Raw genomic sequence first — 24,601 nt, 5'->3', positions numbered from 1 at the left:
ATAATAATTTTCTTATTGGGTAGTAGACATTCATCAATTTTTATCTTTATGACTGGTGAGTGCCAGTACACATATCCTCACCAGTGCCATGCTTCTGTTGTTTTCTTTTTATTCTGCTCTTCCAAGCTTCTAGTCAATTTTCTTAGCTCTCTTTCCGGGAAACACATTCTACATTTTAGTTAACTGGAGTAGTTTTCAGTTGTTGCAATGAAGAACTCTGACTGATACATATGGCATCCTGCTACTGCTATTGATGAGGCTTTTCTACACTTGCCTGAAAAGACTGATGGGAGAATCATAAATCTGTCTTGAGTCCTACTTGCTAACAATATTTGTGTCTTCTGCTTTTCCTCATTTTCCTTCTCAAACTACAGCATCAATACTAGTCATCTTGTCTTTAACATTGTTAGCCAACCTGAAACTCCATCTTGGCTTTGTGAAAAACCACTGCTATGTTCCAAAGTTGTTGATGTGCTACTGTGCATCCTTCAGGTATTTTTTTCCTCCCCTTCCTGTTCACAGCTGCCTAAGTACAGCTCACTACAACACAGCTATGTGGTCATCCAGTCCCCTCTAAGTGGTAGCAAGCCAATCTTTACTACAGAAGAAGTAGCTTCCAATGCAGGAGCCCAAATATGTTCTGTCATTACCCCCTGGGTGATCTTGTCTCCACCATATAGTTCAAGAAAGCAACAACATTCAAAGGCTTTCATATACGCTTAGATTTCAACCTAATATGTTTCCTTTTTCCTTATTTAGAAATGAGGTTTTAATACAGAGGATTTTTAAATTTATTGAATCTTTGTGTTGTATGTTGTGTGTGTACAAAGAATGTGCATACATTTTAAAATAATATCATGGCATTGAAACATATGAGAACCTCTAGAACGTGATTTGGACTTGTAGGAGGTGGTACTAATCATCTTTGAAGCAACAACTGTAATTGGCTGAACATTGTGTATTTTATATTTTTTGAGGCTTATATTGTTCTTTATCAGAAACACTTGAAATTTGCAGACCTAATATACAGCTACCATGCTGTGTACATCTAAAAGCAGACATTCTGAATTAAACATATTGGTATCTGATGGCAGAACCATACCTCTCAGAGCTCATAACTGTTTCTGGATTTGGCTTTGAAATAATGTCTCAGAACTTGGCATGATAAAAGTATGAAATTGGCAATTGTCATGAAATGTTTAAGCCTCATGTGGCAGAATTTATGTCTTGAAATAGAACCAAAAGCAATACGTAGAGATTGGAACAGAAAAGGTAGGAGAAGATCACTGTGATAAGTCAGTCCCCTACTTTTGACCTCAGAGATTCTTGGCCTAAGGTCAAAACATGTAAGTTAGGATGTCTGTGGCTCAACTTTATTATAGGCCTTTACTAGCTTGGCCTGGTACAGCCACGAAATCTCCCTGACCCCCACTGTTAACCTGCCAAGGTATCCTTCTAAGCGAGCGTATTCAAGAAGCTGTTGAGAAGTAGATAGCAGCCTTAGGGGGGTTGTGGTTTGGTTCATTTTTACCTGGATGCTAACCTAGCTGTCTGGCAAGCCACCTGTCTAGAATCTGCAAAGCTACCCAGCATCCGAAATACACATTTAGAAGAAAGTTTGAAGGTAAAGATAAATTATTTTCCAAATGCTCCAGAGACTCACATACTAAAAGATAGTGTCAAGTTTAAGACTAAATTAGGAGATTACTTTCAATGCCAAAAGCTATAAAAACCTCCACTAAGGTACACTACCAACACTCCTTCCCAGAAAATAACAATTGCAATAACATACAGGTAACACAGGCACACAAAATCTCAATAATGCACCTCATAGATAATCATATCTTCTAAGGTTCGTATCATCAAATTGTATTTGATGTCACAGTGGACAAATCAATCATATAACATACATGCAAAGTGATTTTTCATATTTATATGAAGAATTTTTTTAAAGATATAAGCACACCCACAATATCTTAGGTATGCATTTCCTCAGCTACCCCTACACATATGGTCTATCTCTTTGCTCTCTCATCGGAAAATAGTTGCTTTTTCCTCACAAACTGCTGTAGTTTTAGAGAGTTTAAATTTTAAACCTACATTCTCATTCTTATTTTGGAAGTAAAATGCAATAAAATAAAAATTTCTAAATCTCAGGTAGGCTCTGGATTTTTTTAATTCTTCTGTCTTAGGACAGAAAGTATATAATCACAGTGTAGTACAAACATGTGGAAGCAGCATTGATTTTGTTTGTCCCACAAATACTCACTGATTTTGCATGAACTGAGTACACAGTTAGCATCTGGGTTTCAGAGATGAGTAAAATACAGTCTCTGCCTTTTAGAAGCCCACAGTCTAAGTCAGGGTAACCCACTGATGAAAAAAAAATGACTATTAATAGAGCACAAACAGTCCAGAGAGGGATGGCTTTTGAAATGTTGAGAGGACCAAAACCCATTCAAATAATTGACTATGGAAATTGAGGGCTTAATTGTTTTATCTACCGATTGCCCAGAAGAGCTTTCCAAAGTGTATGTGTCATTTCCAGGAACCCATGGCACATTCAGGCCACCATATCTTAGATTTTAAAAACTTTAGGAATGTAAAATGCTGAAACTCTGGCTCATGCTAGTGTCTTGGGACTGTTAAATATTAATCTACGTAATAGTTATAACCAGTTTCTCCATAAAAGATATTAATGATTTTAAGTACTTGAGCTGCATCATTATAATGACCATATTCCCCTTAGTTTAATTTTAACATTTTTAAAAACAAAACTTGACATTTTAAGTCAGCAAGGGAGACTCATTGCAGCACAGAATACATCTATCTGTCCTAAATGCCATAATTATTAGACAAGACTCTGCCAAATAAGTTACTCCTTGGGGGACTTCGAAGGTACATCACTTTCCAAGACACTCAGGGACTATTTAGTGAACTGCCCCGACTGATTTATGCAGTAGAATGCTCAGTAATGATAGTTCAAATATCAGTCATTTGAGAAAATTAACAGTCCTCCAAAATGCATACCAATCACTGTGGTGGGTCAGCAGAAGGGATAAGTGGTTAATTTGGTCAGTAATTAACTCTTACTGTTGGTCTGGGATTTAGATCAAATTTGGTTACACTTTAGAAAAGATATTCAGTTCTTCTCATGTGATGAATTTAAGCTCATGGCATTCTAAAAGCAAGAGTTTGAGGAATTTTCCAGGTCAAATTCTCATTTTACAGTAAGGGAAATGACTTACTGAGTGTTGTCATAATCATTAGATACATTTTCCAGAATCACTTTCACTTATATTGTGATGTTTTTACAAAATAGATTTTCAAATTACTTCTCATTAAAATGCAACTGCCTGTCATTAAAAAGAAAACTATTCCTTTCAGTTTCCTAGACACTTCATGCTCTTTCACAGCTCTGAGCAGTTAAATATGCTATTTCTTTCTCCCTGGAGCTTATATGACCAATACCCACAAACAAACATGCCTGCACATACATGTGTTATTGTAGATGAGGAAGTATTTCATGGAAAAATGCACACTCTATTTTTTTTCTAGAAGTCTGCTCAACTCTGGTAATTGCTATAGCTAATTTAAAGAGTATTTTCCTATATATAAAGTAAAAACATTATTATGGATTCCCTATAGTGGGCATTCTGCAGAACTAGGCACTTGGAAGGATATGAAGATGACAGAGAAAGATATGTGAGCCTACAGTCTAATGGTGTGTATATGGAGGAATTAGATGATTGAATGAATACTCATATTACAAAGAGCTTGGAAGAAATACAAAGTTCTGTTACATTTTTAAAAAGGCATAATAGTAAAACCAGTGGTAGTAAAATCAGAGGTCAAGAAAGGTTTTCTTTTTGTGTTTGAGATTAGTCTCAAATGCTCGGTAGAATTGTACTCAGAAAATAGAGAGATTGCCATGATCAATTCCATTTGGTCCTAAAGAACAGTTAAATAAAAAAAAAAAAAAAATTATCTAAAGGCTTCTCTTTGGATTTTTAAAATTACTTCAACATTTTAATGGCTAAAAAAGTCTCCTTATTAATCTTTAAAAAAAAGAAAATTTGGAGGTGTTTTAAAAATTATGTCATTCATTCACACAGTGCATACTATGGGCCTATTTATGTGACTGGATTCTTTCATTAAGGAGATGGAATTTGAATTTTATTTTAAGGATGAATATTTTTTTTTTTTTTAGAGAAAATGCATTCTGTGCAAAAAGACCCTGATTTCAAAATGAATGGGATTTTAGCTGAGTGTGGTAGTACTTGCCTGTAGTCTCAGGCATGAGACCCACTCAGGAGGCTTCTTGAACCCAAGAGTTCAAGGCCATTCAGGGCAACATAGTGACACACCATCTCTAAAAATAAATATACACATAAAATGAAAATAAAGAAGCTTGAAGCTTTAAACATAAAACAAAATAAATGGGATTTTGAAAAGAAATTTTAAGAAAATTAGTATGGCAATGGCAGAGGGTGCGAAACAGACAGTGATGGAGTAAACAAAACACAATAAAGCAAGTGAATCTGGAGACATAGGCATATCATTTATTAATCTGGAGCATTTGCTATTTTTTTTTTGGTGAGCAATGGGGACTTAATAGATGTTTGAGCAGAAACGTGATAATATCGGCTTTGTCCTTGAAAAATAACTGGCAGCAAAGTGGGAGTGGGTGGACTAGATTGGGAACAGTCTAGCTAAGGGTAGAGAGCAAAGGTACATTCACCTGATTTCTCTGAATCTGTAAATGAGCAAAAAGACAACCTCAATTTTCATGTCAAGTACATTTTAATTCTAAAACTAAGATGCAGGTGTTTCAGTAGTACCTCATATTTCTTGAATGTATCAGATCATCACCTTCCTAAATAACACTGTTTCTTTTTAAGAAAGCCATAGCTGGTTTTTAAAATATTAATGGTATTAAAATATTATAGCTTGAGAAAAGAGGACTTTAAAAAAATGACAGAGTACACTGTTCATTGCTTCGCAACTGTAAAGCACCATAATACAAGCAAAGAATATTTCTCTTATTAACATGAGAAGCAAAATGATGACTTGGGGCCTCTGAACATTTGAGTCTCCCTCCTTAATCCATGTAAGCCCTCAATTTTACATTTTCCATCAGACCTATAAAATATACTCAGGCTCATACATAAAAGATTTCTTAGCAAAGCCATGTAATGCTTGTGTAAGTACATTTCATAAGCAGAAAAGAAATTTCAAATTATAGTCTAAGTACTGGTTGTTACAAAGCATTAACTACAAAACTCAGAAGTTATATAAATTCAGATAAACCTCAGTATAGATTTTTAATTCATAACCATCTTGAAATATTTTTATGGCTCAGAAGCCTCAGTCATAAGTTTGAAAAATTTTAATAAAACTTGTTTTATGTTTAGTCATAAATTCATATATTTGTTAGTTTATCAAAAGTAACAAGTATATGAATTAATATATGTTATGTGGCAAATCTATATGAAATAAAAGATAGTTATCATAAAAATATTAGGTTTTTAAAAATTTTTTAATTTACACGACCATCAAGTGTTTCTAATGTATGACATGCAAATTTGACCTTCATTTCCCATTTATTTATGTAACTGTTAATTTACTATTATGTGTCCATTCTTCCATTGCAAGTAGAACTAAAAAAAGGCACTGAATATAAAAAGTAGTCTATCAGACTATTTGAGAGGAATATATTTTATCAGTATATCTTTTCAAAATCAAAGTAATCCACAAGCTACTTCAGATATTTTACCTATGGTATCTTTATAGGTGATTCCCACGTAATTATTTCATTATCTTATTAACTAGATCCAAATATCTATATTTAAGTTTTAAGGACACAAATAAAAAGAAGACAGAAACTTTTGTAATATTAGAGCTAATTTCTTTGGAAAATGTAACCTTTTTTTTTTCTAATTTGGTGAAAAAATATTAATACTGCAGCTTTGAAATAAAAATCACCCTACTGAAAATATAAAAAATAACAGCTGGTAGGACAGCAAAAAATACTGTGAGGTCAAAGACTAAGTAAATGCAGGAAAGTAGAGAATTAAAGAGAGCACTCCATCATGCTTGTATCCTGTGCATATTCGCTGAATAAGGTGAAGCTGACTTCTGTTTTGAAGTCCTTCCGGGAATAGGGAACAAAGGATAAAATCAAAGGCCTACATAAGGACACCACTTTACTCTGCCCATGTCATGATGACACCAAAGGGCTACCTCATGACTGTAAAGTATGAACCAAAAATAAATTCAAATTGGAAGGCAACTGAGAAGAAAATTGCTGATGAAAATTCACAATCCCTGGCCTGCTCCCATATGGGGTTTTAGCAAGTACATTTGAACAAAAATGTAGATTTTTGAGAAGTGAAAAATATTGCTTTCAGTATGTAAAACCTAATGGCAGATTAATGTTGATGAGAGAATTCATGAAATGGGAAACAAACCGATAGGAATTATATGTAAGAATATAGCCAACAAAGAGAAAACCATGGAAAATATGCAAAGAAGTTAAGAGTAATGAAAGCTGGCCTGATGATGGAAAATCTAATTGAATTACCAGAAGGGGAAGAAATAAAGAATATATTAGAAGCAAATTTAAAAAGATGATGCCTGAGAATTTTTTATAACTGACAAAATGCATCAATCTACAGAATCAAGAAGCCTGCGCAAATCTAAGGATGATAAATATAAAGAAATTTATCCTTAGCCACATTAAATTGAAATTGTAGAACCAACTAATATAAAAGATATTTTCTGAAAAGTTCTTAGAATTCAGAGGGGAAAAAATCAGATTACCTATACATAGAAATATCACATAATTTATTACCCAAACCAGCACTTCGGGGAGTGAAAGGGAAAGTAGTAATTATTACTTCTGGACAACAGGCATAAGCTGGGGCTGTCCTAGAAAAACCATTATCTATGGTGATCCCATCTATAAAGAAATGAAAATAAGACAAACAATAATTTCTTTGCTATGAGAACAAAAGCAAATGAGAATGGAATTATATGGAGAAAATATCACTATCAATCTAAAAGATTTCATGAACAAAAGGAAAATAAAGTATTTTAGGACAAAGAGAACTAAACATCAGCATATACTCACCAAAGAAAAGTGATGGCCAGTAAGAATTGAACATAATTTTGTGCATAAACAAATAAGAATATATTGTAGGATTATTAAAAATAATATAAAATTAAATTCTGTGACCAAAAGGTGTAAAAGATAATACAAAATTGGTGCAGTTAATGTTTTAAGCTCTTCATTACTCAGGAAAAAATTAAAAATAGAAATTAAATTTTGGCATGTGTAAGTTAGGTGGGCATTTTTAAATTTCTGAGATCATAAAAGTTACAGAAATTTACAATATAGTTTCAGTCTAGTAGAAAGAAATGGACCAAGAAAAAATACAAAATCTTATAAAATCAAGCATATAAAAGATGACCAAATAAGATAGAATAATTAAATCTAAACAGATTAATACTTAAAATCAGTACAAATGAAAAAAATGATCTGGTTAGATGACAAAGACGATCAGAATGGATTTTTAAAAAATCTAGCTGTATGCTGTTAATATTGATAAGAATCATATCCAAAACATCAGAATAAAGAACTGTTGAAAGGAAATTTGTAGAAAAACACACCAGATGGATAAGAAGAATGCAAGCGTTTTCATCTATATCTAGACAAAATAGACTTTAAAATCCAAAAAACATTATTTGAAAGATAGAGGTTAACTACAAAATACTGAAAGTTTCATCAGAAAGATATGTAAAAATTTGCATGCATCATTATAATAGCTTTTAGATATACAGATGACTCTTCAACAACATGGGTTTAAACTACACAAGTCCACATATATGTGGATTTTCTTGCACTTCTGCTGCCCTTGAGACAGTAATACCAACACCTGCTCTTTCTCCTCCTAAGTCTATTCAATGTGAAGATGATGAGGATGAAGACCTTTATGAGCATCCACTTCCACTTAATGAATAGTAAATATATTTTCTCTTCTTTAAAATTTGCATAAAATTTTCTTTTCTCTAGGCTACTTTATTGTAAGAATACAGTATATTACATGTAACATAAAAGTATATGTTAATCAGCTATTTATGTTATTGGTAAGTCAAGAGTAAGCTACCCATAGTAAAGTTTTGGGGGAGTGAAAGTTATATGTGGATTTTTGACTACACAGGGGGAGGGTCCCCCTAACCCCTCCATTGTTGAATGGTCAACTATAAAATTAACAAAAATAAGAAAAAGGGAGAAATCTACCATGATAGTGGTATAATTAAAAAAATAGCTCTTTCAATAATTACTAGATGAAGTAGACAAAAATATCAGTAGAGATATAGATGATCACTTGAATAACAATATTTAACTTGATATAATATAAATCTAATAAGCATTGTACCTAATGAAGAATACACATATTTTCAAGAAAAAAAAAACAAAACAGTTATTGATTGATTTGACTCAGGTATATAATTCACAAATCCTAAGGAAAATATTATCTGTTCAAATTAACCAATATATAATCTTATTATATCATGGCCAACTTAATTTATCCCTGGAATATTAGGATAATTTGACACTAAAAATTAATGTATTTTATTATATTAACTCACTAAAGAAGATAAATCGTGATAATTTCAAGTGATGCATGGAAATCAACAAGTGTCTTTGATTTTATTAAAATCTTAGCAATGAAGGAGTAAAGAGGAATTTCTATAAACAAATACAATTACCTGCAAGAAACTACATCAATCATCATCTTTAATAAAGAGCCTTTAAAAAGTATTTCATGTAAGATCAGACACAAGATGTGGTTTTCCCTTATACCAAATCTATTTATGTTCTATTCAGAATATCTTACTAGCATCATAAAGCAAAAAATCTATTTAAGCATATATGAATGGAAAGGAAGAAACAAGCCAGTCTTTATTTGCAAATGCTATGATTATGCAGAAAATCTGAAGGTAGATACAGTTTAATGATCACAATCAATAAGATAGTTTACTAAGATTACTGGGTTTAAAATTTACACAAAATATTATATACTATATTTTATAGACAGGTAATATTTATGAAATATGATAATGCTAAGGTATCTCCCTAAAAGTAATATTAAAAATATAAGGTACCAAGACTTTAGATGTGCACAGAGAGATGACCATGTGAGGACACAGAGAGAAAGTGGCCACCTGAAAGCCAAGGAGAGAAACTTTAGGAGAAACTGACCATGCCATTGGACTTCTAGCCTCCAGAATACTGAGAAAATAAATTTCTGTTAAGATCCTTAGTCTAGTCTGTATACTTTCTTACGTCAGCCCTACACAACTAATATATGTGGTAATTCTCTATTTAACTTTTTTGAGGAAGTGTCAAACTCTGTTCCATAGTGACTGTATCATTTTACATTTCCATTGACCCTCTTTTAAGGTGCAGTTTTCTCATTGGCAGGATTTCTAGTTTATAGTGAACATTTATTTTTAGTTCTTAATACCATTCAATGTTATTCAAGTAATATTAATTGTTGGATATATATAATATGATATAGTTACATAGCCTACATTGTTTATATATTTTATGTTAGTGGTTTTTAAAGCAAATATATATTAGTTTTCTATTTTTCTTTCCACCATAGTATTCAATTAAAGTTATAATAACAATATATGTAACAATGGGTCTAATTCTGGACAATATTCTAAGCATTTTGCACGTATAAGCCAACTTAATTAATAAAAAAAGTTCTTAAAAGGTGTTCAATCAAAACAAATATAGCCTTGAAATAAATCTGAGAAAACTATAAAAGGCCTTTATTGAGAAAATATAACATGTGCTGAAGAAGATTAAAGAAGCTTTACCAAAAATGGAAAAGTATCTGAAGTGTCTGGACTCTATATATAATGCTGTAAATTCTTCCCAAGATAATCTCTCTTTTCAAGCAACAACAATCAAATATATATCAAAATCCAATCAAAATCCCAACAGATGTATGTGTGTATATGTTGCATGTGTGTGTGTTCAACTCAAAAAAGGCTGATACTAAAATTTATATGAAAGTGTGAGGATGAAAAATTGCCATAGCACACCTAAATTTTACAAAAAGAATCTTTTAGTTTGATATAGTCCCACTTATTTATTTTGCTCTGTTTCCTTAGCTTTTGGTGTGATGTTCAAAAAATCATTGCCAAGGCCAAATTCAAGGAGCTTTTCTTTTAGGAGTTTTATGATTTCAGATCTTACATTTAAGTCTTTAATCCATTTTGTGTTGGATTTTTGTGTATTGTGTAAGAAAAGGGTCCAGTTTCATCCTTTTGCATGTAGATATCCTGTTTTCCTAACACGATTTATTAGACATTATTCTTCCCTATTGTGTATTCTTGGTGCCCTCGTCAAAAACTAGTTGATGGTGTGTGCTTGGATTGTTTCTGTGCTCTGTATTCTGTTCCACTGGTTTATGTATCTGTTTTTATACTATTGTCATACTATTTTGATTACTATAGCTTTGTAATGTAATTTGACATCAGAAAAATCAGGGTTCTTTTTTTTTGAAGATCTAATTGTCTTCAGTGTAAGAAAGGATTTATTAACAAAACACTAAAAGCACTGACTATAATGCAGATTTTTGAGAGATTCTATTACATTGCAGTTAAAAATTATTCACCAATATTACAATGACAGTTAAAAAAGACAAGTCACAAAGGAAGAGAAAATATTTACAAAAATCTACATGAACAAAAGAAATGACAGAGGATGAGACGGAAGAGAGTTCCAAAGGTGACTTCTATTCCAAAATGCTTTCAATACTTATAATTCAACAGCTTTCTGTGCAATCTACCACTATACAAAGGTATAAGATTGAGTGTTTAGAAATATTTCCATAAGTCTATTCTCCAATGACACACTAATTAATGAATAAGAGTGCTTAAACCCAAAGAACTTATAAACATCTACTAAGGAAGGGAAGACATCTAACATGCTGAAATGCTGATAACTATGCACATAATTCACAATGTACTCCACAAATAAGAGAGGAGCTTCTGTGGGCTTCTTAATGAAATGCTACTATGTTTTAAAAATTGAAAACAGATATTTGGGGAAAAGGAGCTATGGATAAGTGTTGAATATACTTATCCTAACTTCTATTCATAATTTGACTAAATCTGATTTCCTTAGGAGGAGAATTTGAACATATATATATATATATATATATATATATTTTCCCCTAAATCCTTTTACTCTAGTGTAATAAAATACAAGTGTGTATGCAGATTAAGTTCATCACTGGGAATTGAAAATCTCTCATTTGCAAAGAGAGTAGGATGTGAAATGGTAGCAGTTTTGAGAGTTAAAATTCCTTAGAGAGGAACTGAGAGGCAAAGAATTTAAAAACTCTAAAAGGGTTTAGGAATAATCTCTTCCAACCCATCATGTTACAGATGCTGGAAACTTCTCTGCGAAGCTGAGGTTACATACGCAAGGTCAGCTATCTAACCAGTGACAGACGAATAGTAGACTTTGATATGAACCAATGTATTACTGTGTTATAGTTACAAAGGAATAACTTGAATTCATGTCAAAAATCTGATTTCCTGCTGTATTTTTTACATAGCCAATTTCTGTAAACATGTTTTAGAAAAATAACATTATGGCTACAGTTTAAAAACAGATAACAGCAATAGCCTGAAAGAATAGAGCTTCTATTCCAGGCAAACCACATAAAAGGATTCACCATTTCAAGACTACTGACAATAAACAGGATTCAGTTTATTCTGCTGTGAAATAATATGTCTGATGAATTTCACCACAAAATACAAATTTAAAGCATCACTGAGTAAAATTTGTAAAAAGTATCTAAAATCCCTAGTAGCAAGTAGAAAATTGTCTGTTGGGGGCGGGGCGCGATGTGAGGAGGGACACTCTTGCTTGATGGTGCATTTGCTAATTCAAATGCAAACCTTGTCAGTGCCCTCAGGGAGCTCAGTGTGCTCTGAGACAACAGTCAATCAACTGTAACAGATGCTTAGAGCAGAGGTTCCTGCAGCAGGGAAAGCTTGAGCCAGAGATCTCTCACCTATTCCTTGTTGAATGCTTCCCTGGGGAGAGGGAAGATGAGTTCAGTTCTGAGGAAAAGTAGGTATTAGCAGCTGGGTAAGGATAGGGTAGGAAGAAGCATTCCAGACCCAGGTATCAAACTAGAGCACAGGGAAACTGGGAGAACATGGGAATGCCCCACAAGGGTACAGGATAAAGTGTAAAGAGTCTTGCAGAGCATTTTATAGAATTTTGGTTTTTATCTTAAGAGTAAGAAGTCATTCGTGTATTTTAACACATTGACTACCACACTAGAAAAAAAATTTTTTTTTCCCTTGGGGCCACAGTGTTTTATTAGGAAAATAGAATAAAAACTTCAAAAACAAAATGATCCTTTCTAATTTAATGAAAAATTTGTTATTTTTTATTTTTTTCTATGCATGAGTTATATGTAATTTGAAAAATAGTTCACATGGCTCCCAAGGTGAAGCGATGTGTGCGTTACATATGCTTCACAAGGCCCTGGGCTCAAAACTAGCATGAGTTAAATACAACTCACATGGCAGTTAATGTATTAAAAAATTGTATTTTATGTCAAATATGCATTTAAAAATAATCACTCAAAATCTGTGTGGACTTGGAAAAGTTTCCTTGCATCTATTTCCTTATTGAAAAATGATGGCTATTGTATAAATAAGATTCAGAGTATAGAATTTTATATAATGTTTAATTAATAAATGTTAATATCTTTCTGGGATCTTCTGAAATTTTAATTTCTGAACAAGAATTTTAAAGATAATTAAACATGGTGCTTAATCCCTTCTCCATCTCTATCACCTGGCCTGAGCACCCAGCACAATAATCTGTTTCCGGTGAATACTGCAAAGATGCTGCTAATTGACTATTAGTTAAACAATCAGTTCATGTGAATGGAACCTCTTCAATTAAAATATACAGGTGGGTGTGTTTTTGATGTGTACCCCACTCCCCACTACACACACACCCCTTTTCTCTTTTTAAACAGGATGGACAGGTTCTTTAAGCAACCTTCTGCTCAATGTAGTAAATAGTTATGCTGGCAATTATTTGAAATGCACATGAAGGACAGTAGAAGTTTGAAGCTAACCTTTTTATTGATAAATTGTGCATTTACTAGATCTCTTTAAAACTGGGTGGTTCCTGGTTGCCAGTGATATTATCTCCTTTCCAGTGCTTTGATACCTACTCAATTTCCCTGAAAACACACTGCTATTCTGAAAAAATTACACAAGTTTTAAAAGAAAATACCCTGGTGTATGTGTTTTCTTTTACCCTGCCACCTTGTGAAAGAAACCTGAAACTACAATTCAATCAATTCCAATTCATTGAGGAGTTAGATTTGTCAATAAATTTCCTAAATAACATTTCAGATTCTCAACAGCTTCTGAAATTATTTCATCTAGCAGTTTCCAACACATTGCCCCTGATTACTATATTTGTTAAGCACCACGTCTGTAGGGGACTTTATATTTTGCTGAGAACAACAATGGCTTTAGCAGCTATTGGCAAAGGAGGAGACCCTATTTCTATTACTAGATAATACCTTGCTTAGGGCACCTGCATATAAGGGGAATGCCTTTTATACATAGACACTTAGGTTCAGGAATTTAAGGGTTTTGGTACAGTACTACCAAAGGATATCTTAGAATTGCTTTCTTAATCAAGAATACATTATTTTTTTATTTGAATTTAACAATCTAATTTTTCCCCTGAAAATTTTCAGAATTAGATCCAGAAACTAATGACATGTAATAAACACATATTCAGTGAAATTTTCCATAGGTATTAGATTCTAAAAGTAGAAATTTTTGTAGATTTTTAATGAAAATAAGTAGCTAAGAGAGTTCAGAAACTTAAATACTATATTAAATTTGATTTCCATTTATTACCATTACTTGTTTTGGAGGCAATCATTTTAAAAATAGACTAATGTTTTTAGGTATGCAACCTCTAATTAACCTATATTTTTATTATGTGGATTTCAACTACTTAGGTTTCTGAAATGTGTATATATTCCATTGTGATAACAATGGGTCTTGGGCTTCAATTTCATAAAATGGTTACAATTTGCATCTCACTTTCAGAAAGCTTTTTAATGTTACATTTCTCCTTTCAACCCCCTGCTAAGTAAAATAAATGGATTCACATTAGGGTTCTGACCTGTTTAAGAGTTTGCCTCTGAAGTACTATTCTTTACATAGGTAATAATAATAGTTTTATATTTAAATTACCAAATAGTGACTATGATTTACCATTAGCCAAATGACACACTGTGAGTTCGGTAGACACTCCTTCCATGTGCATTAACTCTTTCAGTTTTACTCATTAAATCTCCATAATATTGAAAATCACTAAAGGAAAAACATTTATTATAAAGTTCTTGATCCATTTATCATTTACTAAAACCACAGGTACAATTTTGCCACAATTGAAGTATTAATATGTGCCCCCAAGTAGAATAGAAAAGACTTTAATAGACATCATTACTGCCTTCCTGCCCCAGCACCATAATGATATTCTGTTCCACCTCATGGAGGTCACTACGAGTGACAATGCCATACCAAGGAAGGTGAGAGTTGAGAAATGTTCATCCCAGCTGGGAGAAGTATTTGTCTATCACTGGCATCATCAGAATTTCTTATAGATGGTGATGGAAAAAAACAGAGCAACTTTTTTTTTTTTTTTTTTTTTTTTTTTGGAAACAGAGTCTCACTCTGTTGCCCAGGCTAGAGTGCCATGGCGTTAGCCTACCTCATAGCAACCTCGAGCTCCCGGGCTCTAGCAATCCTCCTGGATCAGCCTCCTGAGTAGCTGGGACTACAGGTGAGCATCACCATGCTATTTTTAGTAGAGACAGAGTCTCACTCTTGCTCAGGCTGGTCTTGAACTCCTGAGATCAAGCAATCCTCCTGCCTTGGGCTCCCAGCATGCTAGGATTACAGGCATGAGCCATCACACTCAGCCCACAGAGCAACTTTTAAATGAATTTGGTTATTATTCAATACTCTACAGAACATACTCTCTTTCCCCTTGGAATGCTCCTGAAATGTATATAACGTTAGAGTCACAGACCTTGACAGCACCACATGCCCTATCTTTTGCTCATCTTGAGATAGATGTAGCTTACTAAAGTGCTATCTATTACAGTTAGTGCATGGCGCCTGCTGGAAAAGTTTTGCCTTCCTGCAGAAAGCAAGTCCCAAATGGCCAAGGGATGCTGTGACAGCCTGCATCCTCGGCTATGTCTGGATAGCCGCAGTGAGTTACATTTGACCTGAACTTTGCCATTCAGATACTCTCTCCTCAGACTTCAGAACTGGTGTACAGAAGCATCCAGTCAAAGAAATTATAAACTCTAAAGTGTGTAGTTTCCATGTTCCACCCACAATGAGAACAGATGGAAAAACAGAATAACCTGGAATATAAAGTGAGAAAAAAATGTAGATATTTGAAAATAAGAAAACAGGCGGAGGATTAGTGGCATCTTTTGGATTTTGAATTCTGGAAGATCTACCATGCCCTTCCTTCTGTCTCTAACACACACACACATACACACACACACGTATGTGTGTGTACGGTGTATCTTTATTTAAATTCCCCCTATTTGCTCTAAGTTGTTTCTGTTGACAATAAGTGTAATTATTAGTAATAAGTGCAAATCTTTGAAAAATGTTTTTATTTTAAAGGTGTGCAAACTAATTTGTATTGGATTTTATAAGGCAGATTCTTTATATCCAGGCATTGCTTTTCATGTGCTCTATGTACAGTTATATTTCTGTTGTCCTTAATTCCAAATTTTGATTGTCGTTAGATCAAAACATGTCTTCTGTTGAGCAGACAACAATTTCTCTATAACTTAGCCGCACAATATTAAAGATAACATCTCTGTTTTCACAATTTTCTATCTTACTTGCTTTCTACTCTATTTTAATGAGGAAGATACTAATGTCCTCAGGCTGCAGTTTCCAACCCTGCCCACCTTGTGCCCCCACCCAGCCCATTAGCAGTCGGCAGTGGGTTAGAAACCCGGCTACCCTTCACCGTCTGAGCTCTGCCCCTACCCTGATACCCCATCTGTGGAAAAACCGTCTTCCATGAAACTGGTCCCTGGTGCCAAAAAGGTTGGGGACTGCTGTCCTTGTGGATAATGCACCGCTATAGCAGTTTGTCGTACAGAATCCCAGGGGTCGCAGGAGGTGTAATTCTCTTGAAAACATATACATAGAGAATGGTTTATAACCATTAAACTGTTAAAGTTAACTTTTAACAGCCCCACTCTAACTTTACCTCTCTTAACATATAGTATTATTTCTACATGTTTGAATTATCGTCACATGGAAATTCATCCCTATTCTTTGGTTCAGTTCATAATATTTTATCTATAAACATCCATAATTGACCTAAATAACTGAAATTTATTGAAAGAAACACATATGAAATCCCTATAAAATGTTGCCTCTGTGGTTCATTTTAACCATTCTTAATTATAATGCCCACCTAATTTTACTCATTACTAAAATCATCTTAAACTCAATTACATTGGGCTTTTTGCCCATTCTCTGTCTACCAGTTCCAAAGTTGTACAGAAATCAATGCACTTCATCTCTCTCATAAATCTTAGTAATAGCAAATCAAAGGCCTTGGCCTAGAGTTGAGACAGAAAACCATATTTTAGAAGTGAATAAATTCCCAAAATATTGTTTCAGTCTGTTTTTCTCCATTCTCAGCCAATTTGAATTATTGCTAAGGGAGAATGTGGTAATGCGAAACCATCAGATTTTGCACCTGATTATTGTTAGCAGGCACCCTAGGCAGGGTCTAGCATGGCCTTGAAGGCCATGATGGAGACATTTCCCCAGGCAGCTTGCACTCAAGACCAAGGGGTAGGGGGTACCTATGATGGCCCTTTGTCTTGGCTGAGACTTTCTTAGAACTGTCCTGCAGGCTAGAACTTGTCCTACCCACTCCTCCCTACTCACCCTCTGCTTTCACTGGAGTTACATCTGCACTGTGATCAGAATGTTCTCCCTACCTAATCCTGCTCCATTCCCTTTATCCTTTGGGGCATCTCTCCACAGCAGCTCTTTCGCAGGTCTAATACCCTTTTATCTGCTTCTGCAGGACTCAAACTGCCCTAGTAAATGCAATAATTTGAAGAAAACCTAAGTGATAAAAGACGTAGTACAGTCAAGAGGAAAATGCCCCTGTGGCCCTGAGAACCCTGAGAACACTTCTAATGATGCTGGATCTTGGGGTGAGCATTAGATATGAATGACAGTAGGTGAGAGGTGGTAGAAAGAAGAAAGTCTAGCTAGCCACAGCTGGGGAGAAAAAAGTAGAAAATAATCAGGAAAACTACTGAAGAGATCTCTGGTACCAAAGGTACTGACTACCGCAGTGGGATGAACTGTAGAGTTGGACAGACAAGGTGTGCATCAGATTAAGGGCTCCTAAATTGGTAGAAAATGTGGACTTCGTGCAGTAGGTGACACTTGCAATAGTTGTGGGTCTTGTACCACATGTAACGCTCAAAAGTAAAAGTAAACCAGTGATATATGATTTAGATAGTACATGAACAATGATGTTTTATTCATATTCTTGTATTTAATTTTGTTTGTATTTCAAAGACATTATTCCTCAGGATGAGGCTAAGATAGAGTTTAAGAAAAAGTACATCAATGAAAGGAACAACATGAGTGGTATGGTAAAAATTATAATGATAGGAAGCCCATTAACCAAGATTGGGAAACTTTTAAAAAACAAGAACAAAATTATTTTTTAGGCCACTAAGTAACATAGTGCAACTGAAATTTAAAGCTAAGAATTTTTGTCCCAGATTTGTAAAGCAGGTTTTGGATTTGAGTAATGGGAGATGGGGGGAAGTTGAGGGTTGGATGAAGATGGTGAGATTAGTGGGAAGATGAGGCAATCAATATGAGAACAGTTTATACATAAAAAATAATAAAGGAGAATGAACTATGCTCAAAACAGTACATTTCTAGTGAGGCAGGCATGACACCAGTGCTCCAGAGAGAATAGTGTATGTACTAAAGAAAAAGAGACCATTTGAGAAGGAGGAAGTGATGTACCACTAGGATTTCCTGTTAATGATGCTGTGGACTTCAACAAATGCACATTCTTAATTCCCTACAATCATAAGGGCCCCATCCTATTCCATGTAAAAATTCAATGAAAATTAAGCAATGTGTAGAAACAATGTGGCAAAATGTTTATTTATTATGAACATTCATAATAATTTTTATTTCTGAAATCCTAAAACATCTAGGCAGGCATAAAAAAAAAGATCAGCTAAAAAAAAATTATTGAAAAGATGACCTCAGAGTTCCCCACACAAAGACCATTGAAACTCTCACGTATTGGTGATTTGGAGACTCAACTAATCCATTTATTTATGTGTGATTCTTACCAAGACACTTGTGGGCTCTAAGCCTCAGTTTTCTTATCTATGAAAAAATGGTAATAATAAAATGGAATTGTTGATGAGGAATGTTGTTAATGGGAAATATAAATAATACACTAGAATTATTAATCAGGAATATAGATAATGAGTTGAAATTGTTGTTACGTATCTGATAGGTATCATTACATGATAAAAAAGATTTCTGACCCAATAATATTATGCCAGACCAAGATGCTTTCAAATCAACAGAATAACAGTCTGAGTTTCAAGAGCTTAAAAGCATACCATTCCTTTATATTTCCCACAAACTAGTCTATGAAGAAACACTTCATCCTGTTAATAGAATAATTAAATTTAAGAGAAAAAAATGGAAAAAATGTGACAGATGAACTCATGATGAGCATTGAAACCAATTAATTAATCATAATGTTAAGTATAAAATACTAGTTATAAATGTGGTTGTCAAGTGAACTTCACTATGCCAAAATCATTCCTAAAAGACATAAAATATAAAAATAATAATTTAATAACAATAGTAGGGGCTAAAAACCCAGATTACATTTACAAATGACATGAATGAAAAAAAATTAACAGAATTTTCAGACTACATGAAGAAAATTTTATAAAAATTAAATTTAATATTTTATATTGATAATTAGAAAAATAAAAGTATAAATTATACACCTAAAATATGCATACATACATTTAATTATGTCAAAAGTAATCAAAAACTCAAAAAGCAAGATATTTTCAGGGAAAATTATAGATATTCTTAAGGGAAATGCTTCATGTTATCAGTGTTCTCACTCATAGTGCATGCAATTTCTGCTAAACTATTTGTTTCATATTGCAAGCAATACTATAAAAAAAGCTTTCCTGAATCAAATAGATGTTAGTGTGTAAGTACCCAGACACATTGAAGAGAGTCACAGACCTGGTTGAAATCATGTGAGGAATAGCCCTTCTAATTCTCCTTGTCTCTCCTCCTACCCTCCTGTTGATTTTATATCATTATCCATTTTGGAGTTCAGAAATTTATCAAAATTTATTGTAAAATCATTATATAGACATGGATTTAAAATTTACTTGGAATTTTAGTTACTAACATAAAGAAACTGCTCCTCCACCTGACCAAATAGAAATTACCACTAGAAATAAAATTATTAAAAGAATGATATCTCTTATATCATACCACTGAAAAGCTAATTCCACCAGGGATTAGGATAGAGGAGTTAAAAACAAAGTAATGGGTCTCTCCATATATTACACATCTTTCCTCTGTTCCCTCTTTCTTATCCCCTAATAAGGACATGCCTTTAAGTACATTTTAGTCAGGAATCTGAGAGGATTATTTTTCAATCCCTTAAAAGAAAAGACAAAATAATTCCCCTTCCTATGAACTAATCACTATATAAAATAATATTGGAACTCAGGAAATTCAAGGTCTATGAACAAAAGAAAAGAACTTGGTTAATAAAAAAAGAGTAAATACACTTTTTTTAAAGAACTATCTGGTTTAAACTGTATACTTGTATGTTTAAATCTAAGCATTAATTTTGGCTTTAAGTTTGGATAATGATTAGGTATTATTATAATTTTTTAATTTGTCTACATTTATGAAATATTCTATAATGTTTGCTCATAATTCCTCAGGATCAGTACATTTTCTAGGTAGTTTTTAATGGCAGATATTTTATCTTATTTTCCAAATTAAACTTCTGAAATTATTTTAAAATTTAGTTCTAATTCTATATTGTGTGTCAAAAAAATCTGTCTTATTTTTCACCTGAAATTTTTTGTAGAAATAGGTTGATGTTGAAAGTTTTCACTTATAATTCACTTGGAATTTTTAGAAATAAATGGTTGTCAGGTCACTGAATATATTCTACGAAATCCAATGAATAGTTTATGTTTTATGGAATCCAGTTAGCAGTAAGTAGATAAGGAAAGTTATGTATTATTTCTTTAAAATGAAGAAAAAGTTTAAATATACCTTTAATTATATGAATTATATAGCCTTTGAAAATGAAGACTTCTCTTGGGAATTTTAATGAAAACTTCAATTAGAGAAGCCAGATAAGGAATGAGAATGTCAGTTTGATGAGTATCCATAGCATTTGGGAGAATTTTGGGTAACAAACTAAATATTAAATATGCTTTTCTTAGAAATGTCATCCTTCTTCTATCTCAGCTTTGAATAACCCTGTCTTCCTCAATTCTCTCTTTGCATTACTTTTCTTGTCCTCCCTCTTTGAATGTAACAATGCTATTCTAATTATTTATTTTAGATAACCAGCATTTCTAAGAGAAAAAAAAAATCATAAAGAAGTAAGAATAGTCAACTAATACTTGGAGTTTGCTTGTGTATAGTTGTCCTGAATGCCTAAATATTTGACAAGCAAAAGAACAAGTTGGTGTCTTTCCCCACATCCATGAAATTTGTCTAGTTGAAGTATTGAATGTTGAGTAAAGGCCAAAAGAAAGGAAAGTTTCAAGAAGCCAAATTTATGAATCCCAAAGCTCATTTCTGTACTGTAAAGTCTAAGACAAGATAGAGAGTCCTCACCTCTGGAAATATTTATTGTTGTCCCATAATGATAATTTTTACAGAAATAACAGTATGTTCCTATTTTCTCTTGTTTTTTGTTATGCTTTCTTCTATGATTATTCCTTTCTATTACTTAACTCACTAACATGGGCACTAAAATTAATTTTACCTATCATATTATTGCCACAGAAATGATTAATAAAAATTTTAAAACCTGAAATGTTGTATTTGATTATGTTTTATGTAATTATCAAGTGAAGCATTATGTTTAAGAACTAAGCAAAATGATGAGTCAAAGCCTGGTTTGCAAATAATTGCTGAATAGTTGAACTAGTTAACATTTCTGTTCAAGGTAAGAAAAAAATGTTAACTAAATTAGCATCATTCTATATTACATATAGAGAACTGGATTGTTGTTACATTTTTATTAGCCAGAAAGTTAATGTATATATCAATGAAGGGATATTCTAATTTAAAAACCACATGAGTTTTCTTTAGAAACAACTGATGTATGAGTCCAGAAGAAAATGTTCATTAAACAAATATGGCAAGTGCTCCTATAAAGATACCTTGAAATAGAATTACAAATTAATTCATAGTTTTGCTACAGTATATTAGTAGAACATGACATTTCTTGTTTTTGTCTCTTAGAATTTTGAATGTAGGTGCTGCTTCTGCAAACAGTGGTGAGGAAATCGTCTGTGACTTTAGGACTCATTTTAAAGAGAGAGGCTTAGGGGACACACCTTGAAGTGCCAGATGATGAAGAGAAGTTCTGAAAATCAAATTCTGAGACGTGTTGCCTAAGCACAATAAGGAATCCCAAACAGCACTCTTAAAACATACCACTATTAAAACAATTAAACCCTTGCTCATCTATACATGGATATGTAACAAAGACATTTTCTTTCAAATTATCCTCATATTGGGTCAGTTTATGACTTGCTACTGAAAAAATAAGTTCATGGTGTATGACAGTCATTAAGTTTTAAGGAAACCCCGCATTCCATAAAGGAATACTCTTAAAGAACAGCCTGTCCTCAGAGACTTGAGCTGTCTAAAAGTTTTTTTTTACCATATATTCTGAGGAGACTATTCACTTGGAAATATTGAAATGACATAAATTTACTCTAGAGGATGACGATTTCATTGAAAGAAATTCAATTTTTGAATGTATTAGAGGTATTCATTAGAGACTTTTGGTGAGTATCATTTTTGTTTTCAACTCTCTTGAGGGTGACTGGAGCGTGTATCGGTGTACATATTATTAGATGGTTATTCATGACTAAGAATTTTTAGTGTGTGAAAAACACTTAAATGAGAATCAGATTTGGTAACACTGTAGAAAGAAATATGTGTCATCAATCATTCTAAAACATACGCTTCACCAGAATCCTGTCTTAGAACAGATCGGCAATTGATAATTCATTTTTCCTCCCTATTCATGTAATTGCTTTTTATTGAGTAGATTAAAATTCAACACATTAATCTGAAACAAATACCAATTGGCTATAAGTTCAAGTACATTTAAAACTCAACTAAACAAAGGCTATGAAACTCTGGGGAAAAAAAGATAACCTCTACTCTTCCTCTACGGTAGGATCAAACTAAATAACAAACACCATTGCTATAGATAATTATCAGAGTCCAAGTTACATTTTAATTACATGCTTCTGGGTGGGACTTTTACTTTGTGGGTACTAAGGAAATGCATATTCCTTTTAACACCTCGTAATGATGTAATTGTCACAAGGAACTTCAGGTGTATTCTAGTTTGGGAATAACAGACAGGATATTAACAAAGGAACAGTGGCAGACCTGGAAAATCTGAATTTCCTTTGGAGTTCCTATATTATAATATCTTCTAAACCCCATAATAACATGTTGGCTTACTCATTAGTTTGAATTATATATGTCATTCATTCACTCATATATTCATGAAAGATGCAATTGATTACTTGTCATATGGGCATACTGAGTGCTTGTAATATGTACAACACTCTGGTAAGTGTTGAGACAGGATAACAATGAATTAAGAATACAGTGAATCAAACCTCACTTACACAAATATATGGTAATTACCTGTCAATTGAAATTTCTATTAGTTTAATATTAATTTTTTTTGAAACACAAATGTGATCATTTCATTCTCCTATTCAAAACTGTCAATGCTCACCTCTATACCCCTTGCCACAGCTGTTGCTGAGAGTAGAAAGTCTAACTTTAAATTCATGACTTAATTCCCAGCATTTATTTCCAGGCCTATGTTTTCTATTAATATTATTCATCTTTACCTTACCATTTCTATTATATAAATCAAACAGTTTACTTGGCTAATCGGTTTTGGAGAACTATAGAACTGGTTTAAAAATACCAGTTCTGCTATTTTGTAGCCAGTGATTCTTAGGCAGCTACTTTGCTTTATCTTATAAAGTTGATTGGTACCTAACTCATAAGATTGTTGCAAAGGTCAAGTGAGAAAACACATAAAGTAAATATCCTCCTTAGGATAGCTAGCACAGGGCAGATGCACCTTAATGCCAGATGCAGTATTTATTATAGATAAGTGTACATTTATGAGTGTGTATTGAACTCACATAATCTGGGTCAAACTTTGCCTCTTCCACTTTCTAGCTTTGTGAACTTACATAAATTACCTAATATCTCTAAAGCTCATGTTTAAAGTGAGAAAATTATGGTACTTATCTCAAAGGGTTTTGTGAGTATTAAATTAAGTAAAACATATAAAAATTAAAATGTCTGGCACATAGCACTCAAGGATGTTGTTTAAAACAACTTACAGGTTATAACATTATCATTACCACTATTGTTACTGTTTCATCTTAGTGTATATTGTGCATTCATATTTTCATGCCTTTTTTCATATAGTTGCTTTTCCTAGAATATACTGATCATCTTTAGCTATCTTACTTAGAGCTGGAGATTTTGAGCCTCTGAGTCCTTCAGCTGAATATGAGCTATCTCTTCTAATCTCTTAAAGTACTTTATCCAGAGGACTTTTCTTATGACATGTTTCAGTTCTTGTATTGTTGCATAGACATTTTCAATATTATTTATGGGATGTTTCAGGCATATAGAAAGCTATAAAGAGTAACAAAATGAATATCTGAGTTCCTATTGCCCAACTAAAGAAATATAACTTCTGTCCATCAAGAGACACTGTAATAACAAAGAACACTGGAAAAGACAAACCGCAGAATGGGAGAAGCTGTTTGCAACTGACTTAGCCGTCTAAAGCTGCTCTCTATTCCTCCTTGACAAGGCCTGCCATATAAAATACAGGGTGCCCAGTTAAACTGGAACCTCAGATGGATGACAAATAATGTTTTAGTGTAAGTTTGTACCAAATACTGCATTCCTCTCCTTTTTCTGGTGCAACTTCTCATAAATTTGTCATTCATCACTTCCCTGAATTTCTTTTATTAACTACATGTATCGTTCACCACCACGTAAGAGTTTTCCATGTTTTATGTGATAAACGGTGACATACTGAATGCATTTTCTG

At 33.1% G+C, this 24,601-nt stretch overlaps 1 protein-coding gene across 2 annotated transcripts in view; it reads right to left on the bottom strand.

The window, feature by feature from the left end:
* LRP1B (LDL receptor related protein 1B) overlaps window positions 1–24,601 on the bottom strand; it is a 1,768,615-nt gene that overhangs the window by 1,577,688 nt on the left and 166,326 nt on the right. The gene's annotated exons all lie outside the window — the stretch shown is intronic.

This window comes from Eulemur rufifrons, chromosome 1 (assembly GCF_041146395.1).
Source record: "Eulemur rufifrons isolate Redbay chromosome 1, OSU_ERuf_1, whole genome shotgun sequence".
NCBI lineage: Eukaryota > Metazoa > Chordata > Mammalia > Primates > Lemuridae > Eulemur > Eulemur rufifrons.
This window is presented reverse-complemented; position numbering and strand designations above follow the sequence as displayed.